The sequence below is a fragment of the Coturnix japonica genome, chromosome 24, assembly GCF_054131305.1.
Source record: "Coturnix japonica strain WE chromosome 24, WE-NBRP24, whole genome shotgun sequence".
Lineage (NCBI taxonomy): Eukaryota > Metazoa > Chordata > Aves > Galliformes > Phasianidae > Coturnix > Coturnix japonica.
Window position 1 is genome coordinate 5,315,776 of NC_140686.1, and position 21,410 is coordinate 5,337,185.

The 21,410-nt window shown below is 40.1% G+C and overlaps 1 pseudogene across 1 annotated transcript in view; it reads right to left on the bottom strand.

The window, feature by feature from the left end:
• The window catches only part of LOC146757148 (uncharacterized), a 58,226-nt pseudogene that overhangs the window by 33,172 nt on the left and 3,644 nt on the right, over positions 1–21,410 (bottom strand). Inside the window, exons 7-15 of the transcript XR_014936952.1 lie at positions 18,772–18,822; positions 16,369–16,402; positions 16,189–16,288; positions 14,915–15,032; positions 14,365–14,549; positions 13,439–13,586; positions 12,413–12,558; positions 9,851–9,961; positions 4,114–4,224 (exon numbers count right to left, since the gene is read on the bottom strand). The product of XR_014936952.1 is annotated as an uncharacterized LOC146757148 (transcript). The remainder of the gene's footprint in view (positions 1–4,113; positions 4,225–9,850; positions 9,962–12,412; positions 12,559–13,438; positions 13,587–14,364; positions 14,550–14,914; positions 15,033–16,188; positions 16,289–16,368; positions 16,403–18,771; positions 18,823–21,410) is intronic.

Genomic DNA, 21,410 nt, shown 5'->3' on the forward strand with positions numbered 1-21,410 from the left:
GCAAGAACCTCCTGGACTAATTAAGCAGGCCAGCAAGTTCAGTGTTCACTGCTGTTAATTAACATCAGCCAAGCACTTCATTGCTACAGCACATACTCACTGAACAACAGGACTGACAAGGAAAACAAAAGAAAAAGTTCACTTGTCTATAAACACAGACAAATCCAATCTATGAGATAGTTACCCTTGTTGTGCTCCCCTGAAACACTCTGCAAGCGTACTCCATGTTCAACTGCAGGTGGGAGAAACACAGGAGGAGATGCTTTCCTCGAACCTTCAGAACACGGCTGTACAATACAGTACATACGCGTAAGAATTTGTACAAAACAATTTTTTTTAAATAAAATCTAACAAAGGCTTTTGCATTTCAAATAAAAGGGCAAAAAAATCCTCACAATTCATCTAAACTATTCCATAATGTTGATTAAGGCTGGCAAATCACAGAGCCACACAAGAAATTAACACAGGAAATCAAGATGTTGATTGTGAACAAGAAGCTGCAGCTCTGTGTTGATTGAACATTGGCATCAAATTTGCACCTGGCATTCAAATATCAGCCCACATTGCTGGGGCACATGTCCCACAATGTTGAGTGAGTGCATCACTACGTTGCAAAAGCAAGATTTGATTTGCTTAAAGGCCAAAAAGGCAAAGCTGATAGCGATTAAGCTATCTAGAAAGTCTTGTATTTTTAAGAAAGGAGTGGGGAATTAGTTTTTTTCCCAACAACAAAGGCTAGAGGGGAAGTAGCTACAGACCCTGCTCACTCTCATCTTGAGAATTATCAGACAGAAAGGATAAACACAGCCAGCACACTTGGTGTCTGCTGAACACGATTTTCAAAATCGGATTAAGTCTATCTAGAGAAGACAGAGGTTCTATACAGAAAAATCTAAATGTCTGGGTTGCTCAATGTATTGGCATCCATTAAACTCTGACTGGATCAGCAGAATAGATCTGAATAGTAGGAAAAAAAAAAAAATCCTCACAAAAATATGCCTGAGAAGTTCATAAGTTTAAAAGCAGCAATAAACTGCTGTATTAAAACTGTGCTAGAAAATCAACTCCAAAGCCTGCAGCCAGGAGGCCAACGTAAGTAGTCTGACATAACTTTGTCCCAGTACTATCTCAACAGAGAACCTACGCTACAGGTATTTCAATGACCCTCAGATACAGGACATCGAGCAGCAGCAACATGGGGTAAATAAGCCTCACCAGGGGCGGGGCTCAACTCAAAGGCAAGCTCTCACGTAGTTCTCATCTGGCTCTCCCACAGACCGGGGAGATGCACATATCACAGAAAGTACCTCAGAATCCCAGGGAGAATCAGACTCTTCCTTTTTCTCTGTTCCTACTGCTGGCAGAGCACCTACAAAAAAATGGACAAAGAGAGACACTGAGAATTTACTGCACTCCACTTTTATACCCCATCAGTCAAACAAAGGATCTGAAAGATGAGTAACAGTACTACAGCAAAGGACAAACCAAGAAATGAGTTACACTCAACGGTAGCTTTACACCCAGTCACATCACATTATTCTCTTTTCTCCTCTTCATTTCTTTTCCAGCAAAAGATGCATAAGAATGGTGGCTGACATGACAATGTCCCTCGTGTTGGGACAACGTTAAGGAAGAAACTCCAGCATGCTTCAGTCTCAGCATATGGACACCCTGAGTCATCTTCCCTCTTGCCTACACCTCCATCATCTGGCACTTACTATCACATTCCACTCTACAGGACATACCACAAAAGCACGATACAAAACAACCTCACACTAAGAGGAAGCTGCCAACACACACGGCTCCTTGCTTAGTGCTATCAAGGGATACCTCACCTGACCATGATTCACAATCCTGCAACTTCTGACCAGGTACATACATAAGGACTGACATTTAGGAATGAAACAGAAGCTCACAGCTCCAATACAGTCCAGAACACTGCAAGCATTTTAAATCTTATCACTTCAAAGTCTAGTATCTTCTGACCACCAAACTCCCATCTAGAGCAGACCACAGTCAGTTCTCTCTTCTAAGCTACTCCATTATGTAAAACAAACTCAGGATTGACTCACACAGAAACGCAAGGAAAATTTACAGGAATGAGCCAGACAGGAGCAATGGCGTCCACTCTGGAAAACCATAACTGCTGATTGCAGCCTGAGTGCTGACTATTCACGCTTTTCCAAAATAAACTCTTTGCACATAAAATGCACTAAGAGAAAAGTGAATGCACCGTGAGTGCTGCTTCCACACCTTCTGAGCAGCAACTGACCTATAGCTACACGAGCTCTGAAAACATCTACAGCAACAAGATATCCTCTGGAGACGGACATACTATCTTCTGCTCTGAGACCCTGGGGTGAGTACCTAAGCACCCACCTCTCTCTGAGGTCATGCTCTCAAGCATACAAACGAGTAGCACAGGAGAGATCTCCTACATTTTACAACTGAACAAGGTGAGGCACTGGAAGAGTCTTCTCTGACTTTGAATCAGGTCAGCTCTTGGCTGAAGCCCTGAAAAACCACAGCTTTTCAATCTGATAGTACCCATTAGAAAGGGAATCAATAGTGTCACACACAAGGCACACTAGACTACCTACTTGTTTTGTGCAGATCAAGGAGAACACAGCAACAAAATTAATAAAGAAACTTGCATCATACATAATCATTAGGAACCCAGCACCACCATTTGTGACCTTTAGGAAAGAACGAAAAGCAACAAAAGCTGCAGACCTTCTCAACCACAGCAGGCTAGGGCTCACAGCTAAATCTTAAGCCAGATACCACTCCCACCACTTTAAGCAACCACTTAAAGCAAAGAAAAACACCCGAACAAATACATATCCAAAAAGTATACATAATGAACGCAAGAACCGCCTGGACTAATCAAGCAGGCCAGCAAGTTCAGTGTTCACTGCTGTTAATTAACATCAGCCAAGCACTTCATTGCTACAGCACATACTCACTGAACAACAGGACTAACAAGGAAAACAAAAGAAAAAGTTCACTTGTCTATAAACACAGACAAATCCAATCTATGAGATAGTTACCCTTGTTGTGCTCCCCTGAAACACTCTGCAAGCGTACTCCATGTTCAACTGCAGGTGGGAGAAACACAGGAGGAGATGCTTTCCTCGAACCTTCAGAACACGGCTGTACAATACAGTACATACGCGTAAGAATTTGTACAAAACAATTTTTTTTAAATAAAATCTAACAAAGGCTTTTGCATTTCAAATAAAAGGGCAAAAAAATCCTCACAATTCATCTAAACTATTCCATAATGTTGATTAAGGCTGGCAAATCACAGAGCCACACAAGAAATTAACACAGGAAATCAAGATGTTGATTGTGAACAAGAAGCTGCAGCTCTGTGTTGATTGAACACTGGCATCAAATTTGCACCTGGCATTCAAATATCAGCCTACATTGCTGGGGCACATGTCCCACAATGTTGAGTGAGTGCATCACTACGTTGCAAAAGCAAGATTTGATTTGCTTAAAGGCCAAAAAGGCAAAGCTGATAGCGATTAAGCTATCTAGAAAGTCTCGTATTTTTAAGAAAGGAGTGGGGAATTAGTTTTTTTCCCAACAACAAAGGCTAGAGGGGAAGTAGCTACAGACCCTGCTCACTCTCATCTTGAGAATTATCAGACAGAAAGGATAAACACAGCCAGCACACTTGGTGTCTGCTGAACACGATTTTCAAAATCGGATTAAGTCTATCTAGAGAAGACAGAGGTTCTATACAGAAAAATCTAAATGTCTGGGTTGCTCAATGTATTGGCATCCGTTAAACTCTGAGTGGATCAGCAGAATAGATCTGAATAGTAGGAAAAAAAAAATCCTCACAAAAATATGCCTGAGAAGTTCATAAGTTTAAAAGCAGCAATAAACTGCTGTATTAAAACTGTGCTAGAAAATCAACCCCAAAGCCTGCAGCCAGGAGGCCAACGTAAGTAGTCTGACATAACTTTGTCCCAGTACTATCTCAACAGAGAACCTACGCTACAGGTATTTCAATGACCCTCAGATACAGGACATCGAGCAGCAGCAACATGGGGTAAATAAGCCTCACCAGGGGCGGGGCTCAACTCAAAGGCAAGCTCTCACGTAGTTCTCATCTGGCTCTCCCACAGACCGGGGAGATGCACATATCACAGAAAGTACCTCAGAATCCCAGGGAGAATCAGACTCTTCCTTTTTCTCTGTTCCTACTGCTGGCAGAGCACCTACAAAAAAATGGACAAAGAGAGACACTGAGAATTTACTGCACTCCACTTTTATACCCCATCAGTCAAACAAAGGATCTGAAAGATGAGTAACAGTACTACAGCAAAGGACAAACCAAGAAATGAGTTACACTCAACGGTAGCTTTACACCCAGTCACATCACATTATTCTCTTTTCTCCTCTTCATTTCTTTTCCAGCAAAAGATGCATAAGAATGGTGGCTGACATGACAATGTCCCTCGTGTTGGGACAACGTTAAGGAAGAAACTCCAGCATGCTTCAGTCTCAGCATATGGACACCCTGAGTCATCTTCCCTCTTGCCTACACCTCCATCATCTGGCACTTACTATCACATTCCACTCTACAGGACATACCACAAAAGCACGATACAAAACAACCTCACACTAAGAGGAAGCTGCCAACACACACGGCTCCTTGCTTAGTGCTATCAAGGGATACCTCACCTGACCATGATTCATAATCCTGCAACTTCTGACCAGGTACATACATAAGAAACTGACATTTAGGAATGAAACAGAAGCTCACAGCTCCAATACAGTCCAGAACACTGCAAGCATTTTAAATCTTATCACTTCAAAGTCTAGTATCTTCTGACCACCAAACTCCCATCTAGAGCAGACCACAGTCAGTTCTCTCTTCTAAGCTACTCCATTATGTAAAACAAACTCAGGATTGACTCACACAGAAACGCAAGGAAAATTTACAGGAATGAGCCAGACAGGAGCAATGGCGTCCACTCTGGAAAACCATAACTGCTGATTCCAGCCTGAGTGCTGACTATTCACGCTTTTCCAAAATAAACTTTTTGCACATAAAATGCACTAAGAGAAAAGTGAATGCACCGTGAGTGCTGCTTCCACACCTTCTGAGCAGCAACTGACCAATAGCTACACGAGCTCTGAAAACATCTACAGCAACAAGATATCCTCTGGAGACGGACATACTATCTTCTGCTCTGAGACCCTGGGGTGAGTACCTAAGCACCCACCTCTCTCTGATCAGGTCATGCTCTCAAGCATACAAACGAGTAGCACAGGAGAGATCTCCTACATTTTACAACTGAACAAGGTGAGGCACTGGAAGAGTCTTCTCCGACTTTGAATCAGGTCAGCTCTTGGCTGAAGCCCTGAAAAACCACAGCTTTTCAATCTGATAGTACCCATTAGAAAGGGAATCAATAGTGTCACACACAAGGCACACTAGACTACCTACTTGTTTTGTGCAGATCAAGGAGAACACAGCAACAAAATTAATAAAGAAACTTGCATCATACATAATCATTAGGAACCCAGCACCACCATTTGTGACCTTTAGGAAAGAACGAAAAGCAACAAAAGCTGCAGACCTTCTCTACCACAGCAGGCTAGGGTTCACTGCTAAATCTTAAACCAGATACCACTCCCACCACTTTAAGCAACCACTTAAAGCAAAGAAAAACACCCGAACAAATACATATCCAAAAAGTATACATAATGAACCCAAGAACCGCCTGGACTAATTAAGCAGGCCAGCAAGTTCAGTGTTCACTGCTGTTAATTAACATCAGCCAAGCACTTCATTGCTACAGCACATACTCACTGAACAACAGGACTAACAAGGAAAACAAAAGAAAAAGTTCACTTGTATATAAACACAGACAAATCCAATCTATGAGATAGTTACCCTTGTTGTGCTCCCCTGAAACACTCTGCAAGCGTACTCCATGTTCAACTGCAGGTGGGAGAAACACAGGAGGAGATGCTTTCCTCGAACCTTCAGAACACGGCTGTACAATACAGTACATACGCGTAAGAATTTGTACAAAACAATTTTTTTTAAATAAAATCTAACAAAGGCTTTTGCATTTTAAATAAAAGGGCAAAAAAATCCTCACAATTCATCTAAACTATTCCATAATGTTGATTAAGGCTGGCAAATCACAGAGCCACACAAGAAATTAATACAGGAAATCAAGATGTTGATTGTGAACAAGAAGCTGCAGCTCTGTGTTGATTGAACATTGGCATCAAATTTGCACCTGGCATTCAAATATCAGCCCACATTGCTGGGGCACATGTCCCACAATGTTGAGTGAGTGCATCACTACGTTGCAAAAGCAAGATTTGATTTGCTTAAAGGCCAAAAAGGCAAAGCTGATAGCGATTAAGCTATCTAGAAAGTCTTGTATTTTTAAGAAAGGAGTGGGGAATTAGTTTTTTTCCCAACAACAAAGGCTAGAGGGGAAGTAGCTACAGACCCTGCTCACTCTCATCTTGAGAATTATCAGACAGAAAGGATAAACACAGCCAGCACACTTGGTGTCTGCTGAACATGATTTTCAAAATCGGATTAAGTCTATCTAGAGAAGACAGAGGTTCTATACAGAAAAATCTAAATGTCTGGGTTGCTCAATGTATTGGCATCCGTTAAACTCTGACTGGATCAGCAGAATAGATCTGAATAGTAGGAAAAAAATAAATTCTCACAAAAATATGCCTGAGAAGTTCATAAGTTTAAAAGCAGCAATAAACTGCTGTATTAAAACTGTGCTAGAAAATCAACCCCAAAGCCTGCAGCCAGGAGGCCAACGTAAGTAGTCTGACATAACTTTGTCCCAGTACTATCTCAACAGAGAACCTACGCTACAGGTATTTCAATGACCCTCAGATACAGGACATCGAGCAGCAGCAACATGGGGTAAATAAGCCTCACCAGGGGCGGGGCTCAACTCAAAGGCAAGCTCTCACGTAGTTCTCATCTGGCTCTCCCACAGACCGGGGAGATGCACATATCACAGAAAGTACCTCAGAATCCCAGGGAGAATCAGACTCTTCCTTTTTCTCTGTTCCTACTGCTGGCAGAGCACCTACAAAAAAATGGACAAAGAGAGACACTGAGAATTTACTGCACTCCACTTTTATACCCCATCAGTCAAACAAAGGATCTGAAAGATGAGTAACAGTACTACAGCAAAGGACAAACCAAGAAATGAGTTACACTCAACGGTAGCTTTACACCCAGTCACATCACATTATTCTCTTTTCTCCTCTTCATTTCTTTTCCAGCAAAAGATGCATAAGAATGGTGGCTGACATGACAATGTCCCTCGTGTTGGGACAACGTTAAGGAAGAAACTCCAGCATGCTTCAGTCTCAGCATATGGACACCCTGAGTCATCTTCCCTCTTGCCTACACCTCCATCATCTGGCACTTACTATCACATTCCACTCTACAGGACATACCACAAAAGCACGATACAAAACAACCTCACACTAAGAGGAAGCTGCCAACACACACGGCTCCTTGCTTAGTGCTATCAAGGGATACCTCACCTGACCATGATTCATAATCCTGCAACTTCTGACCAGGTACATACATAAGAAACTGACATTTAGGAATGAAACAGAAGCTCACAGCTCCAATACAGTCCAGAACACTGCAAGCATTTTAAATCTTATCACTTCAAAGTCTAGTGTCTTCTGACCACCAAACTCCCATCTAGAGCAGACCACAGTCAGTTCTCTCTTCTAAGCTACTCCATTATGTAAAACAAACTCAGGATTGACTCACACAGAAACGCAAGGAAAATTTACAGGAATGAGCCAGACAGGAGCAATGGCGTCCACTCTGGAAAACCATAACTGCTGATTCCAGCCTGAGTGCTGACTATTCACGCTTTTCCAAAATAAACTTTTTGCACATAAAATGCACTAAGAGAAAAGTGAATGCACCGTGAGTGCTGCTTCCACACCTTCTGAGCAGCAACTGACCAATAGCTACACGAGCTCTGAAAACATCTACAGCAACAAGATATCCTCTGGAGACGGACATACTATCTTCTGCTCTGAGACCCTGGGGTGAGTACCTAAGCACCCACCTCTCTCTGATCAGGTCATGCTCTCAAGCATACAAACGAGTAGCACAGGAGAGATCTCCTACATTTTACAACTGAACAAGGTGAGGCACTGGAAGAGTCTTCTCCGACTTTGAATCAGGTCAGCTCTTGGCTGAAGCCCTGAAAAACCACAGCTTTTCAATCTGATAGTACCCATTAGAAAGGGAATCAATAGTGTCACACACAAGGCACACTAGACTACCTACTTGTTTTGTGCAGATCAAGGAGAACACAGCAACAAAATTAATAAAGAAACTTGCATCATACATAATCATTAGGAACCCAGCACCACCATTTGTGACCTTTAGGAAAGAACGAAAAGCAACAAAAGCTGCAGACCTTCTCTACCACAGCAGGCTAGGGTTCACAGCTAAATCTTAAACCAGATACCACTCCCACCACTTTAAGCAACCACTTAAAGCAAAGAAAAACACCCGAACAAATACATATCCAAAAAGTATACATAATGAACCCAAGAACCGCCTGGACTAATTAAGCAGGCCAGCAAGTTCAGTGTTCACTGCTGTTAATTAACATCAGCCAAGCACTTCATTGCTACAGCACATACTCACTGAACAACAGGACTAACAAGGAAAACAAAAGAAAAAGTTCACTTGTATATAAACACAGACAAATCCAATCTATGAGATAGTTACCCTTGTTGTGCTCCCCTGAAACACTCTGCAAGCGTACTCCATGTTCAACTGCAGGTGGGAGAAACACAGGAGGAGATGCTTTCCTCGAACCTTCAGAACACGGCTGTACAATACAGTACATACGCATAAGAATTTGTACAAAACAATTTTTTTTAAATAAAATCTAACAAAGGCTTTTGCATTTTAAATAAAAGGGCAAAAAAATCCTCACAATTCATCTAAACTATTCCATAATGTTGATTAAGGCTGGCAAATCACAGAGCCACACAAGAAATTAATACAGGAAATCAAGATGTTGATTGTGAACAAGAAGCTGCAGCTCTGTGTTGATTGAACATTGGCATCAAATTTGCACCTGGCATTCAAATATCAGCCCACATTGCTGGGGCACATGTCCCACAATGTTGAGTGAGTGCATCACTACGTTGCAAAAGCAAGATTTGATTTGCTTAAAGGCCAAAAAGGCAAAGCTGATAGCGATTAAGCTATCTAGAAAGTCTTGTATTTTTAAGAAAGGAGTGGGGAATTAGTTTTTTTCCCAACAACAAAGGCTAGAGGGGAAGTAGCTACAGACCCTGCTCACTCTCATCTTGAGAATTATCAGACAGAAAGGATAAACACAGCCAGCACACTTGGTGTCTGCTGAACATGATTTTCAAAATCGGATTAAGTCTATCTAGAGAAGACAGAGGTTCTATACAGAAAAATCTAAATGTCTGGGTTGCTCAATGTATTGGCATCCGTTAAACTCTGACTGGATCAGCAGAATAGATCTGAATAGTAGGAAAAAAAAAAAATTCTCACAAAAATATGCCTGAGAAGTTCATAAGTTTAAAAGCAGCAATAAACTGCTGTATTAAAACTGTGCTAGAAAATCAACCCCAAAGCCTGCAGCCAGGAGGCCAACGTAAGTAGTCTGACATAACTTTGTCCCAGTACTATCTCAACAGAGAACCTACGCTACAGGTATTTCAATGACCCTCAGATACAGGACATCGAGCAGCAGCAACATGGGGTAAATAAGCCTCACCAGGGGCGGGGCTCAACTCAAAGGCAAGCTCTCACGTAGTTCTCATCTGGCTCTCCCACAGACCGGGGAGATGCACATATCACAGAAAGTACCTCAGAATCCCAGGGAGAATCAGACTCTTCCTTTTTCTCTGTTCCTACTGCTGGCAGAGCACCTACAAAAAAATGGACAAAGAGAGACACTGAGAATTTACTGCACTCCACTTTTATACCCCATCAGTCAAACAAAGGATCTGAAAGATGAGTAACAGTACTACAGCAAAGGACAAACCAAGAAATGAGTTACACTCAACGGTAGCTTTACACCCAGTCACATCACATTATTCTCTTTTCTCCTCTTCATTTCTTTTCCAGCAAAAGATGCATAAGAATGGTGGCTGACATGACAATGTCCCTCGTGTTGGGACAACGTTAAGGAAGAAACTCCAGCATGCTTCAGTCTCAGCATATGGACACCCTGAGTCATCTTCCCTCTTGCCTACACCTCCATCATCTGGCACTTACTATCACATTCCACTCTACAGGACATACCACAAAAGCACGATACAAAACAACCTCACACTAAGAGGAAGCTGCCAACACACACGGCTCCTTGCTTAGTGCTATCAAGGGATACCTCACCTGACCATGATTCATAATCCTGCAACTTCTGACCAGGTACATACATAAGAAACTGACATTTAGGAATGAAACAGAAGCTCACAGCTCCAATACAGTCCAGAACACTGCAAGCATTTTAAATCTTATCACTTCAAAGTCTAGTATCTTCTGACCACCAAACTCCCATCTAGAGCAGACCACAGTCAGTTCTCTCTTCTAAGCTACTCCATTATGTAAAACAAACTCAGGATTGACTCACACAGAAACGCAAGGAAAATTTACAGGAATGAGCCAGACAGGAGCAATGGCGTCCACTCTGGAAAACCATAACTGCTGATTCCAGCCTGAGTGCTGACTATTCACGCTTTTCCAAAATAAACTTTTTGCACATAAAATGCACTAAGAGAAAAGTGAATGCACCGTGAGTGCTGCTTCCACACCTTCTGAGCAGCAACTGACCAATAGCTACACGAGCTCTGAAAACATCTACAGCAACAAGATATCCTCTGGAGACGGACATACTATCTTCTGCTCTGAGACCCTGGGGTGAGTACCTAAGCACCCACCTCTCTCTGATCAGGTCATGCTCTCAAGCATACAAACGAGTAGCACAGGAGAGATCTCCTACATTTTACAACTGAACAAGGTGAGGCACTGGAAGAGTCTTCTCCGACTTTGAATCAGGTCAGCTCTTGGCTGAAGCCCTGAAAAACCACAGCTTTTCAATCTGATAGTACCCATTAGAAAGGGAATCAATAGTGTCACACACAAGGCACACTAGACTACCTACTTGTTTTGTGCAGATCAAGGAGAACACAGCAACAAAATTAATAAAGAAACTTGCATCATACATAATCATTAGGAACCCAGCACCACCATTTGTGACCTTTAGGAAAGAACGAAAAGCAACAAAAGCTGCAGACCTTCTCTACCACAGCAGGCTAGGGTTCACAGCTAAATCTTAAACCAGATACCACTCCCACCACTTTAAGCAACCACTTAAAGCAAAGAAAAACACCCGAACAAATACATATCCAAAAAGTATACATAATGAACGCAAGAACCTCCTGGACTAATTAAGCAGGCCAGCAAGTTCAGTGTTCACTGCTGTTAATTAACATCAGCCAAGCACTTCATTGCTACAGCACATACTCACTGAACAACAGGACTAACAAGGAAAACAAAAGAAAAAGTTCACTTGTCTATAAACACAGACAAATCCAATCTATGAGATAGTTACCCTTGTTGTGCTCCCCTGAAACACTCTGCAAGCGTACTCCATGTTCAACTGCAGGTGGGAGAAACACAGGAGGAGATGCTTTCCTCGAACCTTCAGAACACGGCTGTACAATACAGTACATACGCGTAAGAATTTGTACAAAACAATTTTTTTTAAATAAAATCTAACAAAGGCTTTTGCATTTTAAATAAAAGGGCAAAAAAATCCTCACAATTCATCTAAACTATTCCATAATGTTGATTAAGGCTGGCAAATCACAGAGCCACACAAGAAATTAATACAGGAAATCAAGATGTTGATTGTGAACAAGAAGCTGCAGCTCTGTGTTGATTGAACATTGGCATCAAATTTGCACCTGGCATTCAAATATCAGCCCACATTGCTGGGGCACATGTCCCACAATGTTGAGTGAGTGCATCACTACGTTGCAAAAGCAAGATTTGATTTGCTTAAAGGCCAAAAAGGCAAAGCTGATAGCGATTAAGCTATCTAGAAAGTCTTGTATTTTTAAGAAAGTAGTGGGGAATTATTTTTTTTCCCAACAACAAAGGCTAGAGGGGAAGTAGTTATTCTGTTTCACTACTGTGCTAGAAAATCAACTCAAAAGCCTGCAACCAAAGGGCCGATACAAGAAGCTTAACCTAACTTTGTCCCAGTACTATCTCCACACAGAACCTACACTACAAGTATTTCGTTGACCCTCAGATACAGGACATCGAGCAGCAGCAATATGGGGTAAATAAGCCTCACCAGGGGCAGGGCTCAACGCAAAGGCAAGCTCTCACGTAGTTCTCATCTGGCTCTCCCACAGACTGGGGAGATGCACATTTCACAGAAAGTACCTCAGAATCCCAGGGAGAATCAGACTCTTCCTTTTTCTCTGCTCCTACTGTGGGTTGGGCTTCTACAAAAAAAAAGGAGAAATACAGACACTGAGAAATATACTGCACTACACTTTTATACCCCATCAGTCAAATAAAGGATCTGAAAGACTAGCAGTAATTCTACAGCAAAGAACAAACCAAACAGTGAGTCCCACTCAAGGGTAACTTTACATCCAGTCACATCACAGTATTCTCTTCACTCCTCTTCATCTGTTTTCCAGCAGAAGATGCCCAAGCAGGACAGCTGACATGGCTACGTTCACCATGTTTGGACAATGTTCTGTGCAGCATCTGACCAATAGCTACAAATGCTCTGAAGAAGTCTACTGCAACAAGCAGTGCTCTGGAGTCAGACAATGGAAATAGTATCTTCTGCTTTCACACCCTGGGGTCTATGCCAAATTACCCAACTCTCTCTGAGCTGGTCATGCTCTCAAGCCCACAAAGGTTTAGCAAAGGAGAGATCTCCTACATTCTACAACTGAACAAGTTGAGGTACTGGAAGAGTCTTCTCTGAGTTTGAATCAGGTCAGCTCTTGGCTGAATCCCTGAAAAACCACAGCTTTTCAATCTGACAGTACCCATTCGAAAGGGAATCAGCAGTGCCACACACAAGACACACTAGACTACCTACTTGTTTTGTTCAGATATAGGAGAATACAGCAACAAAATTAATAAAGAAACTTGCATCATACGTAATCATTAGGAATCCAGCACCACCATTTGTGACCTTTAGGAAAGAACGAAAAGCAACAAAAGCTGCAGACCTTCTCTACCACAGCAGGCTAGGGTTCACAGGTAACAGGAAAGTTTATCATCTTTGAGGATAATCATCATTTTACTTTATTTACTGAACATTAATACTTATAGAGGAGCAATCAGGATCATATTTAAACTCACTTCTCGCATAAGCTGTGTCTTCTGAAACTTTACAGACTTGATGTTTATTACTAGAAACAGAATGTTTCACATCCCCCAAAACTGTCGTTTGCAGCTTCCTTCTAGTATCTTCCTTCTCCTGTTCTTCTTTCCATTTAGGTGACTCCTTCTAAAACAGATTGACCAAAACAGCTGAAAAGCACAGAAATCAATATCTACTTCACCACCCATTAACAACTTGGAAAACGGTTTTCTTGGGTAAGACTTAAATGAAGCAAAGTGCAACATGGTTTCTAAAGGCCTACAATTTTTAGTGGGAATCTGCACAATTAAACTGCAGTGCCTCATGTTGTAAACTTCATCTCTGGCTATGCAAAACCTCTGAGAAGCACTTCCTTGTGTCAATCTAAATGCAGTTTCATTGATATTATTCAGAAAGTCTTCTTTCTGCCTACGTATCTCACAATTTCACTAGTTTCCTGCCCTCAATTTCATTCAAAACTTCCTTTTGTTTCTTCATTTCCAGTCATTACCTCATGAATTCTACTAAATGGCTACAACTTCTAATGGATATTATCCATTCCCTCAGTTTTACATAACAGAAAGTGCACAGATTCCAGAAAGAATGAAGTTTCCTGTCTTTCTCCTTCCAAAACTCTCCAATCTCATAATAAAAATATTGAAAATAATGTCTGAGTTTGGCTATGAACAAGATGTTTTCAGTATCAAAATACAATGATTGAATACAGATACGTGATTGAGTATTAACAGGAAAATAGTTTACTGTCGCTTACCTGTATTACCCTTAACAAACTCTTCCAATTGAATCATCCCTGTACACTTACTTTTGTGCTTGAGGGAAATGCTGCCCATAGATTTTCCTCATATCTATTTAGGCCCAGGTTTTCACTTTCTTGTTTTAGTGTTTCATGGAATTTATTATGTACCTCTTTGCACTGCCCTTCTTCCTCTTCCACCAATTCATCTTCCTCAAGGTTGCCTGAATCTGAGACATCTTGTTTCAACAACTGTCCACATTCTCCTCTGCTCAGATTTGCACCTGTTGGTTTTTTTTGTTTGAGGCTTTTCTTCTGTGACTTAGGAATTTCAATTCTAGAACTATCACCACCACCTTAAAGCATGAGAAAGGGAAAGAGGAATATGAATCAAATGGGTTATATAAATAGCAGCAGGCATTTTACCCATTAAAAACACAGGAAAGTAGTCATCTGGGACTGTATGGAAAAGAAGCCAGGTAAGGGCAGGATGGGAGAAGGACACATCAGACACAAAGGCTTAGGAGGGGACTCAGTATGGTCATTTCCATTATCTTACTTATTTTATTCTGACATGACCATCTGTTCTGTTCTTATAACACTACTTTCCTCAATTACTACAGCCAAGTGAAAACAACAACAACAAAAACCGAAATGAAATTACTTAGTAAGTTTACTTTTGTATGTCATTGTATTATGAAGTACTTTCCAAATAACTTACCAGTATTTCTGAACTTTTGGGGAACATTCATTAACGATGTCAAGTTTGGCTTCTGTGGCTTCTGCAAATAAAAACACATTTTAAAAGAATTATTTGATCTGTTTTTGTTTGCTTTTTTGTTTTAAAGCAAATCCTTTACTTACATCAAATCTTGAACAGTAAATACAACCAGGCTGTCCCCTTTTGAAAGGACTCAGATACTTGCTAGATCCTTCAACTTTAATTACACAAACATTCCTCTCCTCTTGTGTACAAGTCAGTGACTATTCAAAACTATCTGTAAATGCGTAACAATTCTTAAAAGGTATTTTAATCCATTGGTAAAATACAACTACACTCGCGATTACTTACTTGTAAGTATGCACAACTCAAGTATCAATTAAAGTTCCTGAAGCTTGAAGAATAAATTAGTTAATATAACTCCACTTAGTGAAATATCTGTAAATTTCAAAATAATGCTAGAAATTTGAATCACTTCCCCTAAAATCAATGTAAGAAAATAGAAAAAATTTTAAAGTACACATGCTTACATCTCCAGCATTACAGAGTGTGCTGAACTAACAAACTAAAGTTCCTAATCACTGCAGAATCCCAGTGCAACAGACTAAATACTCCAGACGCCATTGAAAAAACTGGTAATCCTTTGGAACATTCATAAAAACAGCAGGATAAGCACATGGAGCTTATAAAGAGAAAAATCCAAATATTCAAAAAATGAAGATAGTCATGCAGTGTGAGATTATATACAAGCACGGAATGTCATCCCACAGAAGGAAAAAAGAAAGAAAGAATAATTATTTGAGCAACTCAAGTATCGAACACTTGAGGAACCTAGTGAGGAAGGAAAGAGAACCAGGTGATGAACAATTTCACTAGATTTTGATAAATAAATGTTCTTTTTCATTATCGTGTTCTTTTTTCATTAATCATCCTATCATGTAAATTAGGGGAAACAATTGTGAAGTTTGAAAGAGAACAGAACAGGTTATTTATTAACTTATCAATTCCTAGGGTTGGCAAATCTCACTCAATGAACAACTAATACAATGTGGTAGTTTATCTTAATATCTACTCTTTTGCCTCAAACCACAAATCTACTGCATGTTCTGCCAAAGCAACAATTTTTAGGAAAAACTTACAGCAGAAGAAAGGTTGGCAGATGAGAGACTCTTCTTAAGGAGGAAAAAAAAAAAAAAAAAAAAAAAAAAAAGAATTGGCTGGAAAAAGAGTTTCCTTCTATCTCATAGGAAATTGCCTTCAAATCACTTATTTTACACAACTATTTTCCCATAAAGGCACCATACCTTGGCTGTAAAATCCAGTTCTTCTTCCTCAGAATTATTCCAGGTGCCATTACTGCCCTCTTTTTCAGAACTTCAAAAACAACGAAAAGTAAGTACTGGTCCTCTCAAATAATTCCTCAAATAAGCATTTGGTATTTTTATAAGACTCACCTTGTTGAGTATCCTTCGAAAAAGTCATCCATTGCTGTTCAAATATAAATCGACATGTTGAGATTAGATTTTGCATACTAAAAATTAACCAATACAGACATTTAACATGAAAACAGCTCATAAGAGTACAGAAGCTGAAGTGGCCAATTCAATAAGAACAGCATGAAGGAAAGTATTTACAAAACAAATGCTTTTTCAAATTATACTGAAAAACAAATCAGACATATCTACAATATCTACCATTTTTTGCTGCCGTACCTTGCTATGGATTATAAATAAATATAAAGTATATTTATAAATACAAAGAAAATCAAAAAGCATACTCAGGAGCTATAGGTTATCCCTAGCTAGAAGAATCACCAGCATTTCTCTACAGTGAATCAAAAAATGATATACTTGAGACAAAAGGAGCATTAGCAGGGCATGCTATACTACACCCCCAAGTTTTTATCAGTTCAGTGAAGGTAGTAACTCACACCTAAGACTATAGGATAGGTCAGGTCAAAAGGGATCTCTGGAAGTCTCTCAGCCAACTACTTAAAGCCAGCTCAGCTTTGAGGTCAGGAAAAGTTGGTCAGGGTTTTATTCAGTCTAGTCTTGAACACCTCCAAGAGAAGGTTCACAACTTCTCTATTTTGCCATCCTTATCATGGCAACACTTTTCATCTCCAGCTAGAAACCATCTTGCTTCCATTTATACCTCTTGCCATCTTCGCTTCCTGTCAAGTATCACAGGGAAGCATCTGGCTTTGTCTTCTCATCTGCATTGGACGCTGCAGTTAGGGCCCTTCAAAGCTGCCTCTTCTTCAGGCTAAGTCCACTTTCTCAGCCCTCTCTCACAGGGCAAATACTCCTTCACAAATATGATGGCTCCCTAGAGAATTAGCTTGCTATTGATCCATCGACCTCTCACGTAGAAGGAACTCAAAATTACAGCCAAGGCACAGTCAAGTGAGTGCTAAATAGGGGCTGACAATCTCTTCTCTCAGTCTCCTGGCTTTGCTACTCTTAGCACAGTGCAAGCTGCAGCCCTTAGCTGCCAGAGCACCCTGCTGCCTCATGCTCAGCTTGCCTTCTGACAGGTCTGTGTCCTTTCTCAGCAGAGCTGCTCCCCTGCCATGCAGTCCCATCATGTTTTGTAGGAAGGGGCTTTTTCACCCCAAATGGGTCTTGGTATTTGCCCCCGATGGATTTCTTAAGATGCCTGCCAGTCTATTGCCCTGGCTCATTGAAGTCCCTCTGAATGCCAGCTCTGTGCTGAAGCATATCCAACAATCGCTCTTACTTCAGATCATTAGCAACCCTGATGAGAGCGCCCTGCAGTAAATCCTTCAGGTCACCGTTCTAATGAAAACTGCAGTCTAGGAACACAATTTTTGAAGCGCTAACACCTCTTAACAACTAAAACATAATAGAAGGACTTTCTGATTCCCAGCACAGAAGGGAAAACAGACATATCTGATCTCCACATAGAAATCATAATTCCTGAAGTTTCTGAACTGTTAAATATTATAACAAAAAGAAGGGTTACTACTAACAACCTACAAATGAGTGTACAAATTTTGCCTTTCCTAAACACAGTATGCGAGAATATTCCCTGATCTGAACACAGCTTTCTGAGATGCAGTACAGTATAAATGTTCAAAGAAATCTCATGTAGAAAAAAGCTAGAGGCTGAAACTTCCCATCTGAGGGCATCTTAAATGGTTCAAATGCTAACAATCTGATTTTTGATGTTTTCCACTACAGAAAACACAGAATATTCTTAAATGCTAATGGAATCCTGCTGTATGTAAAGCTAAATAACTAACTCAGTACTATGACTCTATCTGCTAACTTTCCACACAGAACAGAAAATTGCTGCTGTGTGGAACAGTTAAACTCTGGACGAACGACTTCAGTTACATCTTCAATGAGTACCACTAGAAGTAAGGAAAACAGCTCATTAAATTACCTACACTTTTGCTTTCAACATATAAATACTGCCAATGATCCTGCTATCCTTTAGAAGGTGAGACAGGAATTTGATGAGATAGCTTTCAGCTAGACCAAAACCACAGCCATGATGCACTGACACAGAAATGAGATCTAGTCTCCAGGGACCCGTTTCCACTTTAACTGAAGCCTATATCACCATTTCTGAGCAAGAGGAGAACAGATTACAAAACAAACAACCCCAAAACCAACACTATCACAAGTGATAAAAGCAAATGCTGAATTCAGTAATAAGGGACTCATGCAAAACATGCAAAGAAACAAAAGCTGCCCCAAATCCACTCTAACTCATAGATCTTAAATCATCAAGATACAGATCTGCAAGATAATAAGCACCTATGATGAATAAGTATTTGTGTATCACAAGACATGTGTGGTATTTAAAATACTGCTGTGCAGAATGAATACCTTCACTCGATTCTCCTGTTCTCAGAGTCTGCTCAGGGGACCGTTGCATTTCTATATCCATTAAGGGAAAGGCATGGAAAGGACAGACAACAATGACATCAGAATAAATGCGGAATCTCACAAGTTTGGAAAATACAAAAAGCACACACACAAAGCTACAGCACTGGGAGAATGTGCTGTGACTATGACATGCATTTGTGTGCATGTGTACATCTGTGTGTCAAAAGAGAAACTGTGGAACACTACCTTGACATCAAATTCTTTCACAATAAATCTGTTACTTTTCTCTGGAGCAGAAGGTTGTCCTACTTACATGGATTTTATCACATACACATGCAGTGCTGTGGAAAAACAGCTACTATCAGAAACATACACTTAAGAGAAAGTTTAAAAGAATCATAGGATGGCTTGGGTTGAAAAGAACCTCAAGATGATTTCTCATCCCTTCTGGCTTTTCTCTGTTTCCTTAAGAGGGAATACAGGAAAAGTTTTATCTGACCTCAGGAGATAAAAATCACACAGAAGTGATAATTTACTTTTGTAAAGAGTTTTACAATGCTGAGACAATTCCTCTAATCATAGAAACACTAAGGTTGGAAAAGATTATCAAGTCCAATTGCAAATGACTCAGGGAAACACTGAACAATACACTAGTATGTGCTGCAGTGGCCAAACATACTGTCACTGCAAACATACTAGAAACAGAAATAGCACAACTACTGTTTTCCTCAAAAAGAAATTGTTACTTAAAATCTAAGAGATCGGTCATTCAATACGTTCTGGAAGCCAATCTGTACGTGATTAATAAAAGGGTTCATGTTCTGACATCCAAATAATCATGAGCAAACTTGTTGAAAAATGCTGACCTGTTCAACATTCTTCAGAATCTCCTCTTCTAATTAGAAGGTACAAAAGTAGCAGAAAGGATAAGGTCAAAATTTTAGATAGCAGAAAAATAAAACAGAAGAGCAAAAGACAATAAAAGAATTCCAAAGTGGGTATTTCTCTGGTCTCTCTCTCAACATCCCGGCTTCTCCTCTAAAGGACACTTTTAAGACTGTTACTGTGGCATATTAAAAGGACTCTCATGATTCAGGGTGTGGATGCAATCAGAGACTGCAGAATTAATTCCAATATTGTTTCTACTACGCTACTGAACTTTCTCTCTGCTCCCTCCTACTCCTCATGCTGGTGTCATCTTTAAGAGACTGAGCACAGGGAGAATCACAGAATGGTTTGAGTTGGAACAGACCTTTAATATCATCTAAATCCAACTCCCTGCTATAGGCAGGGACACCTCCCTCTAGACCAGGTTGCTCAAAGCCCCATCCACCTTTGGCTTTGAATGCTTGCAGGGAGGGAGCATTTACAACCTCTCTGGGCAACCTGTTCCAGTGTCTCATCCCCCTCACAGTAAAGAATTTCTTCCTGATATCTAGTCTAAATGTACCCTCTACTTGGAAGAAGAAACCCTCAAATCACATATTTTAAATTAACCCAGGCCTGTTAGTCCTTACAATGGGGTACCAGAGCAACTATCTATGTGCATGGAAGGTAGCAACTGAGTGGATTTGGATAAAAAAAAGTATTTCAATGATTAAACCAACTGTATCGAGCCCCACTGAAAAACAAGCAAACAAAACTTCAAAACCAAGCTACGAAGAAACTTTTTCAACCACTCTCTAGTTCAAAGTAACTGCTCCTAAGTCAAAGGCAACATCACTTGGGTCTAAAATCTATACTTCCATCTGGGATAAGTCCAGGAAGAAAAAATATGCCATGTATTCTTTGTTCATATTTCTAAGTCTTTATAATAAAAAAGTAATGAATTGTGTTTGAACAGTCTGCTGCCCATCTGACACATGATTCTCACAAAACCCTTAAAAATAAGGAACAAATAAAACCTCGTACGTTGGGGCTTGAAACGTAAACTGCAAGGCAATCTCATTCATACTAAAATAGCAACTTTCTAAGATTCATTTAGGGCAATTTGAGCTTATAAACGCTGCCTGGATTTTACAAATTCATTGAAGGAATGTATTTCTTTTATTTACAAGGCAATGAGAAAATGTAACAGTTTTTCTGGATCACAAAGTCTTTCTCAGTTGTTTTTTTTTTTTCTTTTTTAAATAAAAGTAATTGAAAAAAACATTATTTGATTATAAATCAAACCATGTCCAAAAAGATACGGTGTATACAAACAATGTACTGTTGTTGCTTATGAAGTTATTTTTCCAAGACAATTTTTGTTACGTCTCCACAACACAAACAAAAGCAATTGTAATTGAAGGTGAGAAATTATGTCTCCCAAAAAAGGAGCTTTATGCAGGTGAAACTATTAAAATTAAAACAAAGTGACAGAAATCCAGTGGTAATCAACAAAAGATGCATCTTCTTGCAATTCATCTGCTGCTTCGCTGCTACAGAAGATAAAACTACTATTTGGGATGAAACTACAGCTTTTGCAATTGGATTTTCTGAACAACAATCTAAATGAGCATCTCTAAGAAAAATTGCACACCCATAAAACAAGGCTACTTTAACCTATTTTGTTTCTTCTCTTCCCTCCTCCCCCTTGCTAAAGGGACAATTTAAATAAATGGGCAACTTGATGTGCTGAAAGTGACAACTGTATGAGC